The following is a 17,347-nucleotide window of genomic DNA, read 5'->3' on the forward strand; positions in this document are numbered from 1 at the left end:
TGTTGGGCTTTTCGGGGAACAAAAAAAGAGAGAGTTTAAGCTTTTGGAGCTGTTTCCGCTGCTTTTTCCATCGCGTTGCCATCCCCGGTCCCTATTTTTACACCCTAAAACGAGGGCATGTCAGGAATTTTCTAGATTCTGGATAGATATTTTCTAGATGCTGGAATGGCAAGTCTAGTATAGGGGTTGCGGAACCTGGGAGACCAGGGTTCAAATCCCTCCTCAACTGTGTAGCTCACTGGGTGACCCTGAGCTGTTCACTCACTCTCAACCTAACCTACCTCGCAGGGTTGTTGTGAGAATAAAATGGAGAGAATGAGAAGTCTGCAGGCCACCTCAAGCTCCCTGGAAGAAAGGTGGGATAGAAATGTAATAAAGAAATAAATATATACTTATCTACCAGCAATCAAAATCAGTACTCACCTAAGTCATTGTCAAGTAAAAAATGTTGGTATTAAAGGGTTAAGTTATACTAGTCGCTCTAAACACTGAGCAGCTGAGCATAATTAAACATCCGGGAATGTAAGACAGCCTGTATAAATAGTCAGTTCCTTACATGTGCTCTCTCTTTCAGTAGCGTTTTCTCTTAGTTTTGGTTGCTGTGTGTAGGAGTCATGCCTCAAGTTTGTGCACTGAGGCACAGTTTTGTTTAAGTTTTTACTTGGCCAGAGATGAAGGATGTCTGCCTTATCTCCTGGCTACGTTTTTTGTAAATAAAGCCTTTTGAGTTTGCAACGTGCTCCAGAGTTCCTGCATTTACAACTCTTGCTGACTAATCCTTACCCTTTGCCGTTGTGCTAAAACGCTCTGCTGAAAAGGAAGATTTACGTCCAGAAGCGTGACTGGACCGGTAACCTTGTTTACTTAAACGCAAGCTAATTAAAGCTCATGGACAAAAAAGGTTATGTGGCTTGGCCCTAACATGCATGTTTTAGAGGGGAACACTTTGCCCTTTTTACATTTTCGTTGGTGAAATCATTGTAGGCACATAATCAAACCAAAGGTAAACTCTTTACCATACCATAGATTTCGGCTGTTCAACACATGTTTAAATTTAATTGAAATCAGGGGAGCATCAAAGTGCTTGAAAAGTGACCTATTGTTCAGTGCGGAATAAGGAGAAATCACAACGGGAGGAATTCAAAATCATGTTTTTTCTGATCATTCCAGGAGTGCAAGCGTTTCTGCTTGCCAGGCGGAAACAGTCCCCTTTCCCCTCCTCTGTTTTTTGGGTGAGGCAGGGGCATGCTGGAAGGGGGGGGAGAGAAGCCCTATTCCACTCATGAGAGCCCTGGTGCTTGCTTCGGCTAGCCCAGAGGATTAGTTGAATCTGACCCAATTCAATTAAAATGTTGGGTTTTCATTGTATCTAGTGATATCAGGTTGCAAAGTTTTCAGTGCAATCCCATACACGTTTTACTCAGAATAATCCCACTGGGGTTTACCCAGTGTATAGGATTGCTTAGAAATAACAGTACTTTAAACTACTTACTGTAGGCGCTATATAAACCTTAGAGCAGTGTTTTTCAACCTTTTTTGGGCAAAGGCACACTTGTTTCATGAAAAAAATCAGGAGGCACACCACCATTAGAAAATGTTAAAAAAATTAACTCTGTGCCTATATTGACTATATATAAAGTAATTCTCCCACGGCACACCAGGCAACATCTCGCGGCACACTAGTGTGCCGCGGAACAGTGGTTGAAAAACACTGCCTTAGAGCTCCTAGTTACCTGGTTTGATTTTGCCTCTTCCATATATAACCCTACGGAAATACATGGAAAAGTGACAGGTTGGTTTCCTCATTTTATGGACGAAGATGATTTGTATTTTTTAGAAGTATGGAAGGAATGCAACATCTTGCTAAGACATTGGTTTTCAAAGGTAGTGCACTACACTGGTGTGGCAGGAGAGTATGGCATGTGTGGCTGGAAGATTCAAGGACAATGAATGAAACATTTAAACTTTCCAGTGTTGTACAGTGTATTATCATTTATTCATTTTTAATTTGTGGAAGAAATTTGGTGTGGCATGAGCAAATTTTTATTCTGAAAGTGTGGCCCAGAGAAAAAAGTTAGTTTGTCATAGGTATGAGCTTTTGTGTGCATGCACACTTCTTCAGATGCACTGAAACAGAAGTCACCAGACCCTTATGTATAGTCAGAGGGTGGGGAGGGATATTACTAGGAAGGGTGGTGGGAATGGGTGATTGGCTGATAGGAGTGGTAAACCTGTTGACGACTGTTAACGACTGCAATTGGTCTTGCAGGAAAAAGCAGGGGTGAGATGGCTAAAGAAAGCTTTATCATGTACAGTATAATGAGATAAGAATCCAATGTCTTTATTATGACAAACTTAGTTGGTCTCTAAGGTGCTACTGGAAGGATTTTTTGTTTGTTTGTTTGTTTTGACTACATCAGACCAACACGGCTACCCACCTGTAACTATGCTAAGGTGATCGCTCTGGCAGGGGAAGCATTTTGGCTTGCCAAAAATAACGATGCCACCTCTCCTCCCCATATGCTGTTCTGGGGAGTTCTCCTGACAACTTTGTGTGTGCACAGAGGGTGCTGGGGCAGGAGAGGGGAGGAAGCCCTGTTGAGCAAGTGGAAGTCCTCGCACATGGCTTCTGCTGATGGGATTCATTCATTGAATTGCGCCCTAAATTTCAATGTCAGTCTTTGAATGTCAAAACAATGATGGTAGCAGTTAGGGCTTATATACTAAAAATGGGTTTCTGTAGTGCTCCCTTGAGAGCACACCTTTGCTCAACAAACAGTGCCATATAAAACAACCAGGAACTCATGTGTCTCGATCAATAAATGTGCTTGTTTTCATACGTAATCATTGTGCCCTTTTGATTCTCTGTTGGCAACATTCCATGCCTGACAACCCTATACTGTATAAAACCCAGACTTTAAGTGGGAGTAGTCAAGAGAAACAGCACAACTTCAAATACTTCAATGGAGTCAAGAAGATGAGAAATGCTGGCATGGTTAGATTTATTTGAGAAGGAGTTACTGCTTCTAACTTGAGAAGGAGATTTGAAGGGCTCTGTATAATGACATGCGGAAAGTAAAAGACTGTAATGTCACATAAGATGTTCTCAGTGGAATCAAGGCAGACAAAGAATAAAAGTTCATTTTTTCTTTTTTCTTGCCTGTGTTTGAGGAATACTTGAGTGTAGAACTGAAATGAAAGGGTGCATGACTGAACCAAAGACTATAAAATGTTAAGAGAAATGGTTTGGTTGAGATGCATGTACTCAAAGCATTATGACATTTCTGGCTTCGAAAAAAAGAGACCTATTTATTGAGAGGGCTAAACAATGGATGTACCGTGTTGATAAAAAAGCATAAAAGCATTTGGCAAATTACCTATAGTAAATACAGCAAATGGCTTTCTGCTGCAAACTGATTTGGATCATCAAGCCTATGACTCACTAAGAAAGAGAAGTACTGTATCTGAAGAAGTGTGCACGCACACGAAAGCTCAAACCAATGACAAACTTAGTTGGTCTCTGAGGTGCTACTGGAAGGAATTTTTTTAAGAAAGAGAAGGGAGGGGCATTAGCAGATAATACTGGAGACCTCTTGGAAGAGATTACACTGAGAATTAACTTGTTGCTTGAGATGCTTTGAGAGTGGAACAGAAGAAAGAAGTTTCTTGACTGCTGAAGAGAAAGAATGTTCGCTGAAAGGAAAGTTGCCAGTTACTTTCTGTAGAGTGAAGGGTATTTTTTTTTTGTGTGTGTGTGTGTGTACCTAAGCTTGTGCTCCCATGTGGGTTTCCATAAGCAATTCATGTGGCAAATTTTGTGGGTTAAGCAGGGATAAGCCCAGGCAACCCCACATGCCAAATGCTTATTTGCTGGTTATGTGCTTGATAGGAAAGGTCCCTTGTTGTTTCCTCACTGGTCACCAGGTTTGTTTGTCCAGCGAATGCATAAGTCCATTTGTAAGTAAGTGTAATGCTGAAAAGATTTTTGTTCTGCTCTCAAGTGAAGACATTTGTCCATTTGCTTTGCTCTGATTCTTTGGAAGCCATGCTGTGCTGATGAGGTTGCACCTTATGATGATGAAACATTTCAAGTCAATGAGACTATGGGCCTCATCCAGAGCTGGCACACTCATGAGGCAAGGTGAGGCAAATTCCTCAGGTGGCAGGATCAACAGGGCAGCAGAGCCTGATGTAGATCTTTATTCCCTGCTAATAATAATAATAATAATAATAATAATAATAATAATAATAATAATAACAATACTTTATTTATACCCTGCCCATCTGGCTGGGTTTCCCCAGCCATGCTTGTGCCTGATATAGATCTTCATTCACCCCTTCTTCCCTGGCAAGGAAGGGGATGCCGTTTTGTGGTTTTTGCCTCAGGTTCCAAAATGTCTTGGGCCAGCCCTGGGCTCATCTGATGTGCTGCAGTTGCTCATGTCAAATAAATGGAAAGAAGAACTCCATCACCTAGAATGTGATCCCATGAACGCACCAGGTTTGTATGAGGGGTGAAACTGCAATGGGAAGAACAAACAAACAAACAATTGAATGGAAGCTGTGAGCAGCCAACACGGTTCACTCCAGATGTTTTGTACCAGAAGTACTGTACTGTCAGCCATAGCAGACTAGATCTGTTCCAGCGTTTCCATGAATTTTTATCCAACATGATCCTCAGGGTTCCTTCGAGCTCTACATTTCTTTAAGTTGATTATGTGGTACTGAATTGCACTTCTCTTAAAACTGTAGTGCTAAATTTAGAATGAATACAATAGGCATAATTTCTATCAAGTTTTCCCGTTTAGTGTGTGCTAATAAGTCTTTTGAATTGCCATTTTCCTAACAGACATCAGCAAAGTGCATGGCATGTGATTTGAGATGAAACTGACATAAGATGTTAGGCGGTAATTGTGCAATCCCTTTTTGATGTTAATTCCTTATATTGCTTCACCAAAAGGGCCTGGAGATAATCAGCAAACTGTATTTGCTGGCGTTGATTGAGCTGATTTTTGTGAAATTGGTAAGAGGCGAAAGATTTATATGATCTGAAGAGAAACCAGAGCACTGAGCGCAGAAAAATAGTTGTTTTCTCTGCTTTTAAATGTGAGATTCTTCAAATACCATCTAGTCTGCGTGCATTCTACTTGAAATAAGAACAGTAAATTTGGCTGCAATCCTGTGCACATTGACATGGAAGTGGCACATGGAGCACAACAGTGTAAGCCTAATCATAAGGACTAGAAGTCCTACTGAATTGAATGAGACTTACCCAGAAGTAAGTATCATTGGAATCATAGTCTAAAACGCATAGTATAATGCATTTTACCCATATATTACCACATTCCACTGCAGCGTTTTGACCTGTTTAAATCAGGTCGTTACTACTCATGAGGTCAAGGCAGGCCAGCGGCTGGAATACTGCAACTTGTTCTGACCAAGGTTAGGGGTGAACTGAGCCTTTATGAATCTCTTCTTCCAGCCTGTCCTTCTCAAGCTCCACCTTTTGGCCTGAGGCCTGTGGATCTTAAAGGTCCAACCCCCATGGGAACCTGATATAGGCAGTCAGAACAACTGTGGTGGTTCTACGGTAGTCCTCAGGATTACGGTTTCCATGGTCCCTCATGCTATATTCATCGGAAGTGTCTTCTAAATTTGGCACCTTTATGCCAATCTATAAGATAGCAAATGAACAGCAGGATTGGATGCTTTAAATAATTGGCTTTCTCTTCAAGTACTTTGTCATGTACTTAACATTGCATGTGCAATAGGGAATGTCACTGCTTGAACTCAAACTGCTGGTTTCGAGAAGAATCTCCTTTTGAGTCATTTTAGTTATATTGCACTCAACACAGTTCTGGATCTGTCAGCTAGTCCCCCATTTTCTTCACTGAGGTATGTATTCCATGAGGGTAAAAAAATAAATAAAATATGTGCCAGGAAGACCAGAGCGAGGTTTGCAAGCAATAAATAGATAATAACTTCAAATTTTAGATCAGTCAGAATAATGTGTTCCGATAGTGAGGAAAAGGTCATAAACAGTAGAAATGGAGGTCTGAAAGGTCAGAATCATCGAAATGCATGCATATTGGTTGGAATAATAGCAGTTAGGCAGTGGAATCCATGAATCAAAGCAAACACACACCGAGAATGACTATTTCCCCACCTAATCGACTTCAATAAATGTTAGCATTAGTGCAGTCATTGCAATGTCGTGGAGGGAGGCTAAAAGCAAAGGTTTGTGAGGATGCATGAGAGAGAAATCAAGAGCAACACCAATTATTGCGTTGGTTTGCCTTGTTTTAAATAGGGTGCAGAGGCTGAGAAACACTGACATGCTTTCAGGAGGGTCAAAGGTATTCAGCAAAGACCCAGGGGAAAGGATATTTAGCAATCTTTGCTGTCGAATCCGTTGCAGGTGAGATGGTGAAATGGCAGTAGAACTTAACAGCATTTAAAATAATGGCAGAGGCAACTAATTCTAGTGTAGTCCCATCCTCTTCCTTGCTGAGTTCTACAAGGGCAACAATGAGATCATGGACTGGCTATAAGAAGGCAGGCAGGTGGAGTTTGGACAGGGGCAGACTGAGTAGGTGTCTGTTCATGTGTGCATTTATAAATGACCTGATATTAGAATCATAGAATCATAGAGTTGGAAGAGACCACAAGGGCCATCCAGTCCAACCCCCTGCCAAACAGTAAACACCATCAAAGCATTCTTGACATATGGCTGTCAAGCCTCTGCTTAAAGACCTCCAAAGAAGGAGACTCCACCACACTTCTTGGCAGCAAATTCCACTGTCGAACAGCTCTTACTGTCAGGAAGTTCTTCCTAATGTTTAGGTGGAATCTTCTTTCTTGTAGTTTGAATCCATTGCTCCGTGTCCACTTCTCTGGAGCATCAATATATTCTCTGGATATATATATGTATATATATATATATGTATATGTATATGTATATGTATATGTATATGTATATATAAAATATCCAAGCAGCGTATAAGAGAAAAACAATACGCACCACCATCAGAGCAAAACTGCACCACAAAAGCATATTAAACCAAATAAAAACAGGACTTCCGGAGAATCCAAACAAATAAGATCAGGATCCAATCTTATGGGTCAGGGAAAGCCTGAGCAAAAATATATGTATCTGAAAGATTTCTGGAGCAACCAATGTTTGTATCGCATATGGCAGAGGGAAGGGCATTTCATAGGACAGGGACAATGGTGGGAAGTGCCTGTTTTGGGGCGATTGCCTTTTGATAAGATGTACTACTTTGAGAAGAATTTCCCTAGATGATGGCCATAGCACTCTGCTCCATCTACGGCTTCTGGACCAATCCCAAGGGAAACCCAATATAGGGTGCATTGCAGTAGTCCAGTCATGAGGTTATCAACACATGAGTCATGCTAACCAAGCTATCTCTGTTTAAGAAAGTGTTTAGTTGGCCGACCAGCCTAGGCTGATACTCGGTGCTTCTCACCACAAAGGTCAAATTATAGAAATATCCAGAGACCACACCCTTTTAAGTAAAGGAATTTGTAAATCATATACAGGACCTTTTATAATGCCCACTTGCGATATGGATCCTGTGAGCAAGACACAATCTAGTTAATGAGCATTCACGATGATTTGTTTGTGGAAGCTCCAAATCAGCTTTCATTGTGCAACCTGAATTTGCTGAATCCTACCCAAAAAACAGTGGCAGTCCAGAAGTGCCCTTAAGTCTCCTAGCCACTATGCTACATCACCTCTTGACATCTCTGCATTGTCTCTGCTAATATGCCAGAATCCATATGCTGAGTAGCAATTACATAGATGTGAGTGGCAGCTGTTTCCCTTTTATCATGACAGAGGGTGCCCAGCCAGTAACATTACTAGCGCATGCATGGTTCCAATTCATGCCCCCCCCCGTTTAGCATTGTATGAATCAGCCACTAGAGGGCTGATATGAGAAGGCAGAAACCTGGTTTTCGCAACTGGAAATGGCAAATGACATCTTTACTGTCCCGTGAATTCTATCCATTTGATATGCTCAGCAGTTCAGCCCTTTCTTGCTTGTAAAGTTTAATGGAGAAGTATATTAGGCCCATGTAATTTTCTTTCTGCATGAGGTATTGTACAGAGCCTATTTGATCATCTGCCAACTACAGAAATGACAAAGTTCTCTATTGCAAAACTGAGTGAAAGGAATAAAGGGAATGAAAAAGCATGAGAGAAAATGCTGCTGGTTTTTTTTAAAGCTAATCTATTTTTGTTACTGCTGAAATAAGGTTTTGTCCCAAACTAAAACCTGGAGCAGCTCATCCCCACATCTTTTCATTGTCGCAGATTCTTGCTCCCTTTCTCCTTCATGTTTCTTCACTGCTCCCTATTCTTTAGTGAAAATATATATGCTTGGGATGCAGTTCACTTTGCATTGATAGGAGAACCTATCTAATTCTCATTTTCCAGAACAGTATGTGAACCCAAAGCACAGCCATGCTTCAAAATTCACACTTCTCTGAATTTTGCAGTGCAATTCTCTCCAGCCAAGCCGTGTTTTTTTTTTAAAAAAAAATGCATATAGTAAGGCAAAACATGCAAAAAGTTTTGCATATTAGTGAAAGTAATATACAAACATGCATGATATTAGGAAAAGTGGCTTTGCATACATATATATTAGGATAAATTTGCACTAACATGCTCGTGGATTTTCATTAAGACTCCTTTTAAAATTTTTGTATATATTTTACTGAATTACATTGTATACATTGCAGCAGCCTTTGGCTATAAGCAATAAACTTGATACCTACCTTTTAAAAAATGGCAAACTGATGTGGAAATGTGGAGAATCAACTATAAGACTGGAAAAACCAGAAACTAAGAGAAACTAAAATTGGCAGATTTGACCATCCCTAGCACACACTTACACCTCCCCCCTCCTGATACCTTGCCTTTTTATATAATTTTATGATCATGTTTATTTTATTTAACAGAATTTATTCACTACTTAATTTAAATATATAACCTCTAAACGCATGGTCAGAGCTTGAGAACTCATGTATTTGAATCCATAGCCCAGGCATCCCCAAACTGCGGCCCTCCAGATGTTTTGGCCTACAACTCCCATGATCCCTAGCTAACAGGACCAGTGGTCAGGGAAGATGGGAACTGTAGTCCAAAATATCTGGAGGGCTGACGTTTGGGGATGCCTGCCATAGCCTGTCCATGCTGAAAAATCAGGGCAAGTTTGTGGGTGACAAAACGTAAGTCCCTCAGTAAAATATCCAGGACAATTCAAAACCTCTCATAATCCTGCTCCCCTCCCCCAATATTTTTATTGCAATTTGCCTAAATTCAGTTTGCCTTGATCGGAAGAGATGCTCAAAACTGTCTCCTCACCAAACGGGCAAAACAGGCCTATGAATCTGCAGAAAGTGGAGAGAATCCTCAGCACAATGCTATTTAATCAAGATGATCGTAGCTGATGAGCTTCTGCTGTAGATCTAATGCAAGAATGAATGTGAGTGGTTGTGCTTAGCATTTCGGTCTATACCGGTATGAAAGAAATATTTGACACATTATTAAACTGATCAATAACCCCAAAGAGGATTTAGATGCTGTTCTGGTTTGTGTGCAGCTCCTTCTCGCTGCCCGGGTTTAGTTTACTTCTGCAGAGTTTATCCTCTGTTGGCTTCTCAAAAATCCTATCACTATGGTGATGCCAGCATCAAAAGTAATATCTTTCCCTGAGCCGGAGAGTAGAAACTCGCATCCCTTGAGGTGTATGGGGAAAGTACTTTGAAATGACCAAATAGAGCAGCTTGCTTTTTATTAAAATCCACACAAGTTTTTACAGTTTTCTCTTTGCAAAACCTGTAGGAAGACAAACGACTTAGAAGTGCTTCACCTACTGAGACTGAAGTGGAAATAAGAAGAGTTTCCCCTTTCCTTCACAATGAAATACAGGATAGCTGGTCTTTGCTCTAAAATGCACTGGTGGAGCCCATCCAGTATTTCTGCCAGCACATTTACACCATGCTGACCTTTCCACGCCCTCCCCCTTCCCCTGTACCACTCGGTAAGCAGCAGGGAGACCAGAGCAATGAGAGGCCAGGTGAGCCCCACCAACCAATACTGGAAGGGATGCATGTATGATTTTGCAGCTGGTAAGGACAATGGTTAGGATTATGGAAGTGGAAGTCTTACAAGATCTGGATGTTCCCCATTCCTGACACAGAGCCAACCAGCTGAATTCCAGACACTCCAAGTGTCCCTATTTTCCAGAGACAGCCCTTGATTTACAAGGGCCGTCCCGGTTTCTGATGTGATCCTGGAATGTCCTGTTTTTCCTTAGGATGTCCCTGTTTTCATTGGAGAAATGCTGGAGGGTATGGAGTTATGTCACACACACCCAAGCCCAAGGAGATAAGTAACTGTACAGTGGTGCCTCGCTAGACGAATGCCCTGTAAGACGAATTTATCGCTTAACGAAGAGATTTTTCGAGTGGAGGTTGTCTCGCTAGACAAATTTGTTTTACGAAAAATTCGTCTAGCGAATCGTGGTTTCCCATAGGAATGCATTGAAATTAATGCGTTCCTATGGGCAAAAAATAAAATAAAATTTCAATGCATTCCTATGGGATTCGCTAGACGAATTTTTCGTTATACGAATTGACCCGTGGAACAAATTAAATTCGTCCAGCGAGGCACCACTGTACATCCTTTAGAAGACATCTGAAGGCAGTCCTGTATAGGGAAGTTCTTTAATGTTTAATGTCTTATTATATTTTTATATACAGTGTTACCTCGGTTGTTGAACGTAATCCATTCTAGAAGACTGTTCAACTTCTGAAACGTTTGACAATTGAGGCGCAAAGGGCAGTTGGCAAAGTCAATGGGGGGGGGGAAGAAAAACACGCTGCGGAAGCCGTTCAAATTCTGAGGCGCATTCAAAAATGGAAGCAATTGCTTCCGGGTTTTTGGCGTTCAGGTTCCGAAACATTCGACTTCTGAGATGCTCGAAAACCGAGGTAGCACTGTATGTTGGAAGCCTCCCAGAGTGGCTGGGGAAACCCAGTCAGATGGACAGGGTGTGGGAATAATACAGCCATTTCCCAAAGCCATGAAATGGTGCGTCCGTGCTCCACTCTCCAAGTGGTATGCGGGCACCATTACATGATCGGCTAGGCGTAACGAGCCAGGGACATAGAGCTTGTACTCCCCACATACCACATATGATGTGTGACCTCCAGAGGCGAAGCTGGTCAGGAGGAAAATCTTCCATTTATCACATGTTATTAAAGGTCATGCTGGTCATGGGGAACATCTGCACATTTATCATGAGTTAGCCACAATGAACATCTCCATCCATCTTTAGTTATTGAGGTCATGTTGGTCATGGAGAACATCTTCATCCATCTCTGGTTATTCATTTCCCAGGAGCACAATTTCCCATGAGAAACATGCATACTATGGAGAACAATAGGGTATGAGCATATATGGGCATAAGAGTGTTCTGCTGATATTATTGGCTACTGCTATATAGGTGTATTGTAATGATTGGTTTGAGGCTTGTGAATATGCATTTATCATATCTAATAAATATGTGGTCACGAGAGAGCTCGGGGCTCTCGTCCCACAACTGGTTGACTCTATCAGCTGTCTGTCGTCCTTCACGAAAGCCCACCGTTTGTAAAAGCCTCGGTGCTATACCCTTTGCTGCTACATCTGGCTGTTAGCAGCTGGCTGTTACTTTGTAACAAGCCTTGCTGCTACCGTCCAAGCCACTCCAAGCTGCTAGGACCCCTGGCTGTTACAACAGGGTATTAATGATGATGATGGAATAAGACAACCCTGTTTTCATCAGAGAAATGTTGCAGTTTATGAAATTACTAGTGGAATTCAGCCCGTTTAAAAACGGGCGCTAGAACGCTGCTGTCCTGCAGCGCCAGCATGGGACGGAGCTTCGGAGGTCTCCGAAGCCCCGTCTCATGCGGGAGGTGCGTGGCGAGGCGGCGGGGGGGGGGAGAGAGAAGCACTTCTCCTGCCCCCCCCGCTGCGCACCTCCCGCATGAGACGGGGCTTCGGAGACCTTCTCCAAAACTCCGTCCCATGCCGGCACTGCGTGGTGAGGCGGCGGGGGGGGGGAGGAGCGCTTCTCTCCCCCCGCCGCCTCGCCGCGCACCTCCCGCATGAGACGGGGCTTCGGAGAAGGTCTCCGAAGCCCCGTCCCATGTAGGCGCTGCCTGGTGAGGCGGCGGGGGGGAGGAGCGCTTTCCCCCCCCACCTCGCCGCGCACCTCCCGCATGAGACGGGGCTTCGGAGAAGGTCTCCGAAGCCCCGTCCCATGTCGGCGCTGCGTGGTGAGGCGCAGGGGGGGGGAGCGCTTCTCCCCCCCCGCCGCCTCACCGCGCACCTCCCGCATGAGACGGGGCTTCGGAGACCTTCTCCGAAACTCCGTCCCATGCCGGCGCTGCGTGCCGAGGCGGCGGGGGGGAGGAGCGCTTCTCCCCCCCCCCACCGCCTCGCCGCGCACGCCAAGCCAGTCCCCGAGCCGAAGTGCGGCGCGGCGGGTGCTTTTCGCCGTTTGCCTCCCCCTTCGCTCCGGGAAGGCAAACGGCGAAAAGCCCCCGCCGCGCCGCACTTTGGCTTGGGGACTGGCTTGGCGGCGGCGGGAAAAAGAGGAGGAATTCCTCCTCTTCTTCCCGCCGCCACCAAGCCAAAGCCGGCTTCCCTCGGCGCCCGCTGCCGCTTCGGCCGAGGAAGCGCCGTCCCATGCCGGAGGTGCGCGGCAAGGCTGCCGGGGGGAGCGCTTCTTTCCCCCGCCGCCTCGCCGTGCACCTCCAGCATGAGACTGGGCTTCGGAGCGGCGGTTGGCGGAGCGGCGGTTGGCCGTTGTCCCTCCGTCCAATCCCTGTGTCTCTGGGGTACATGCGCAGTACCCCAGGGACACACGGGACATCTGGACGCAGGGACAACATGGACATTATTATATAGGATTTCAGTGATGAGAAGATTGTAGAGCAGCCTTTGTTTCATTACTAGAAGTTCACTTTGGAGCTTTGTTGTACAAGGAGGGGGGACCTATAGTTTTGCCTTCAATGCACACACACTTTCTTGTGCCATTATAACCAATGATGGAGGGGGAAGCACCTGTCTGGGACTTTTTTCTCAACAGGAGGGATGACTTCAATTGCCAGAGTGCCAGGGTTATTAACAGATCCTCTTTGCTCTGACTAGTGCAGTGTTTCCCAACCTTGTGCCTCCAGCTGTTTTCGGACTACAATTCCCATCATTCCTGACCACTGGTCTTGCTAGCTAGGGATGATGGGAGGCACAAGGTTGGGAAACACTGGACTAGTGAATAAGGAGATAACAAGGCTTTCAAGTTCTAGGGTTGTTTGTATAGGATTAGATGTGGCCAATATGGCCAACTATCTCCCAGTCTCAAATCTTCCATTCTTGGGCAAGGTGATAGAGCGAGTGGTTGCTGAACAACTCCAGGCACGCCTGGAAGAAGCGGACCATTTGGATCCCTTCCAGTCGGGATTCAGGTCTCATCATGGGACCGAAACTGCCTTGGTTGCGCACTGGTCGATGACCTCTGGCGGGCTAGGGACAAAGGTGAGAGCTGTTTCCTAGTTCTGCTGGATCTCTCAGCAGCTTTTGACACCATAATATATCCTTCTGGACTGTCTAGAGGGGTTGGGAGCTGGGAGCACTGTTATACAGTGGTCCTTCCTTCTGGTCCGTGTTCAGAAAGTGGTGGTGGGGGATGTGTGTTCAGGGTTCTCACTTGTGGGGTGCCTCAGGATTCTGTCCTCTCCCCCATGCTTCTCAACATCTATATGCAGCTGCTGGAAGAGATCATCAGGGGTTTTGGGCTGGGTGTTCATCAGTATGCGGATGATACCCAGCTCTATCTCTCTTTCAAATCAGAACCAGTGAAGGCGGTGAAGGTCCTGTGTGAGTGTCTGGAGGCGGTTGGAGGATGGATGGCGGCTAACAGATTGAGGTTGAATCCTGATAAGACAGAAGTACTGTTTTGGGGGGGACAGGAGGCGGGCAGGTGTGGAGGACTCCCTGGTCCTGAATGGGGTAACTGTGCCCCTGAAGGACGAGGTACACAGCCTGGGAGTCATTTTGGACTCACAGCTGTCCATGGAGGCGCAGGTCAATTCTGTGTCCAGGGCAGCTGTTTATCAGCTCCATCTGGTACGCAGGCTGCCTGCCCGCAAACTGTCTCGCCAGAGTGGTGCATGCTCCAGTTATCTCTCACTTGGACTACTGCAATGGGCTCTGCGTGGGGCTACCTTTGAAGGTGACCCGGAAACTGCAATTAATCCAGAATGCGGCAGCCAGACTGGTGACTGGGAGTGGTTGCCGAGACCACGTAACACCGGTCTTGAAAGACCTACATTGGCTCCCAGTACATTTCCGAGCACAATTCAAAGTGCCGACCTTTAAAGCCCTAAATGGCCTTGGTCCAGTATACTTGAAGGAGCGTCTCCACCCCCATCATTCAGCCTGGACTCTGAGGTCCAGTGTTGAGGGCCTTCTGGCGGTTTCCTTGCTGCGAGAAGTGAGGTTACAGGGAACCAGGCAGAGGGCCTTCTCGGTAGTGGCACCTGCCCTGTGGAACACCCTCTCACCAGATGTCAAAGAGAAAAACAACTACCAGACTTTTAGAAGACATCTGAAGGCAGCCCTGTTTAGGGAAGCTTTTAATGTTTAATAGATTATTGTATTTTAATATTGTGTTGGAAGCTGCCCAGAGTGGCTGGGGAAACCCAGTCAGATGGGCGGAGTATAAATAAATAAATAAATAATAATTATAGTGGAAGTGAGACAATCCACCTGGGCTGCATTTTTAGGGTTCTCCTTGGGGTTCTATGGCTATAGGACCTTATTTAAAATTTAAAATTCTACTGCTACTCTACTGGTTACAATCACTTTCTAATCCATGCACAGAAGGAGCTATCTGCCCTAAGTGCGGACACAGGTATGAGTTACTTTTTCGCTAGGCTTATTGTGGGACTGTTATTTCCTTGACATTAGTAGGAGCTGAATGAGAACTGGGCAAATTCAATTTTCTTTTCTACAGCTGTCTTCCTATATTTTTGATTCCTGTCCCACATTTGTACTTACGCTTCACCCCCCCCCCCGCCAGTTGCCTGCGGAAATGTTGAAATCAATAAAGACAGTAATTAAGAATGCCAAACTGCATTTCTAAAAAGGGCTCTTTCTTAACACTGCAGATAATAGACTCTACCTTCAGAAGCTATTTTACTCCAACAGTGACAGAATGGAGAAAGGAATGACAGTGGCGGCTTAAGAAGATAACAACTGCAACCGTATAGTAACTGATCTGAGAGTAACAGTGTGATCTTAATGCCCCAGATCTGTGTTGCTGGGTGTGGGTGTGTTTGAATATGGTGGAGGGTTGCCTCCTAACTAGGAATGGATCTGTCAATCTCCGCTTTCCATTTTTCCATTTGTCAATTCAGTTCTCCACATTTCAGCAGCTATTTGCAATATACAGTCATACCTCATGTTACGTCCGCTGCGGGTTACGTCTTTTCAGAATATGGACGCACCGAACCCAGAAGTCCCAGAACAGGTTACTTCCGGTTTCGGCATGCGCGCGTGTGCAGAAGTGCTGAATTGCAACATGCGCGTGCGCAGACGCACCACTTCAGGATGTGGCCTTTTCATGTTGTGAACGGGCCTCCGGAATGGATCCCGTTTGCAACCAGAGATACCACTGTACATACATACACACACACAACCCTTCAGGAAAGATATTTCCACTTTGCCATCATTTCTCTCTTTTTTGAACCTTGCTTAATTAATGGAAAACGCCACTCCAACCTCTTACATTCCTGCCACAAACTGAGTCGCAGGGGCGAAGATGGCATACTGCTAATTGCAGGTACTGTCACAGCTGGATGCGAGGGGCTGGCAGTTCTGAGCTAATTGGTGATGCTGGCATGCTGCAATTAACCTCATTAGGGCTCGAATTACATCTAATTAAACCCTTGTCTCGGACAGGAGCCGTGTAATCCCTTCTTGCTGCTGGGCTGTCCCTCGGTGGGGGTCACACTGAAGCCCGCTGGGTTTTGAGTCTGGAGCCAGAGTGGGAGGACAGGAGCCGTCAATGTGCTCCTGCAAGTGCCACTGACAGTTTCGTCTTTTCGAATATTTCAAACTTTCTGTCGGAAAGTATTTTGGGACTTTAGCCGGTGTTGATTGGTTCAAGTTGTGACACTTTGTTTAATATGTAGGAGAGTGATTTCTTTCAATGGGCCTTCTTTCTACTAGCTGCTATGGTATTGTGGCTAAGAAGTCCCTTGTTCATAGGGAGAAATGGAGGGATCTGGGTTGTTCCAAGTCATACTGGCCTAGTTTAGCATTTATTCTGGCTGGAATAAAGGTCTTTCTCATTACCAACTACAGAACGCCTGACCCTCCAAGTGTCTCTGTTTTCCAGGGACAGTCCCAAATTTACAGAAGCTGCCCTAGTTTCTGATTTGATCTCAGAATATCCCGCTTTTTCTTAGGAGGTCCCTATTTTCATTAGAGAAATGTTGGAGGGTATGGAGTCGTGCAAATCCTGAGCCAAGGAGATAAGTACGTAGCTATATAGGGTTTGTTTTGTTGTTGTTTAATGTTTTATAGTGGAACCTCGGTTTATGAACACCTCGGTTTATGAATTTTCGGTTTACGAACGCCGCGGACCCATCTGGAACGGATTAATTCACTTTCCATTAATTTCAATGGGAAAGTTCGCTTCAGTTTATGAATGCTTCAGTTTAAGTACTCCGCAGACCGTCTGGAACAGATTAATCCACTTTCCATTACTTTCAATGGGAAAGTTCGCTTCAGTTTATGAACGCTTCAGTTTATGAACAGACTTCCGGAACCAATTGTGTTCATAAACCGAGGTACCACTGTATTATGTTTTCATATATGTAGGAAGCTGCCCAGAGTGGTTGGGGCAACTTAGTCAGATGGGCAGGCAATTGTTTGTTTGCTTGTTTGTTCATTATTGAATAGGCCACCCCTGTTTTCTTGGGAGAAATGTTGGAGGGTATGGGATCTTCATTTTTAACTGGATATACCAGATAAAAAGGAGGATTGTGTGACATATATGGGATATGTGACCCATATGTTGTTGGACTACCTTTATCATCCCTTGAAGAAGGCATTATTGTGCCCACTCCTGGAAAAAAAAGCCACCCAGGGCTTGATAGTATTATTATTATAGTGATACGTCCATGTGTGTATCTGGAGGTATATATCTTTATGTATATCTGTGCAAATGCAATAATAATATGGCACAAATATGGTGCCAGTCCC

At 44.5% G+C, this 17,347-nt stretch overlaps 1 protein-coding gene across 1 annotated transcript in view; it reads left to right on the top strand.

The window, feature by feature from the left end:
- Nucleotides 1–17,347, top strand: part of KCNH1 (potassium voltage-gated channel subfamily H member 1) — a 213,965-nt gene that overhangs the window by 70,014 nt on the left and 126,604 nt on the right. The gene's annotated exons all lie outside the window — the stretch shown is intronic.

This window comes from Zootoca vivipara, chromosome 3 (genome assembly GCF_963506605.1).
Source record: "Zootoca vivipara chromosome 3, rZooViv1.1, whole genome shotgun sequence".
Lineage (NCBI taxonomy): Eukaryota > Metazoa > Chordata > Lepidosauria > Squamata > Lacertidae > Zootoca > Zootoca vivipara.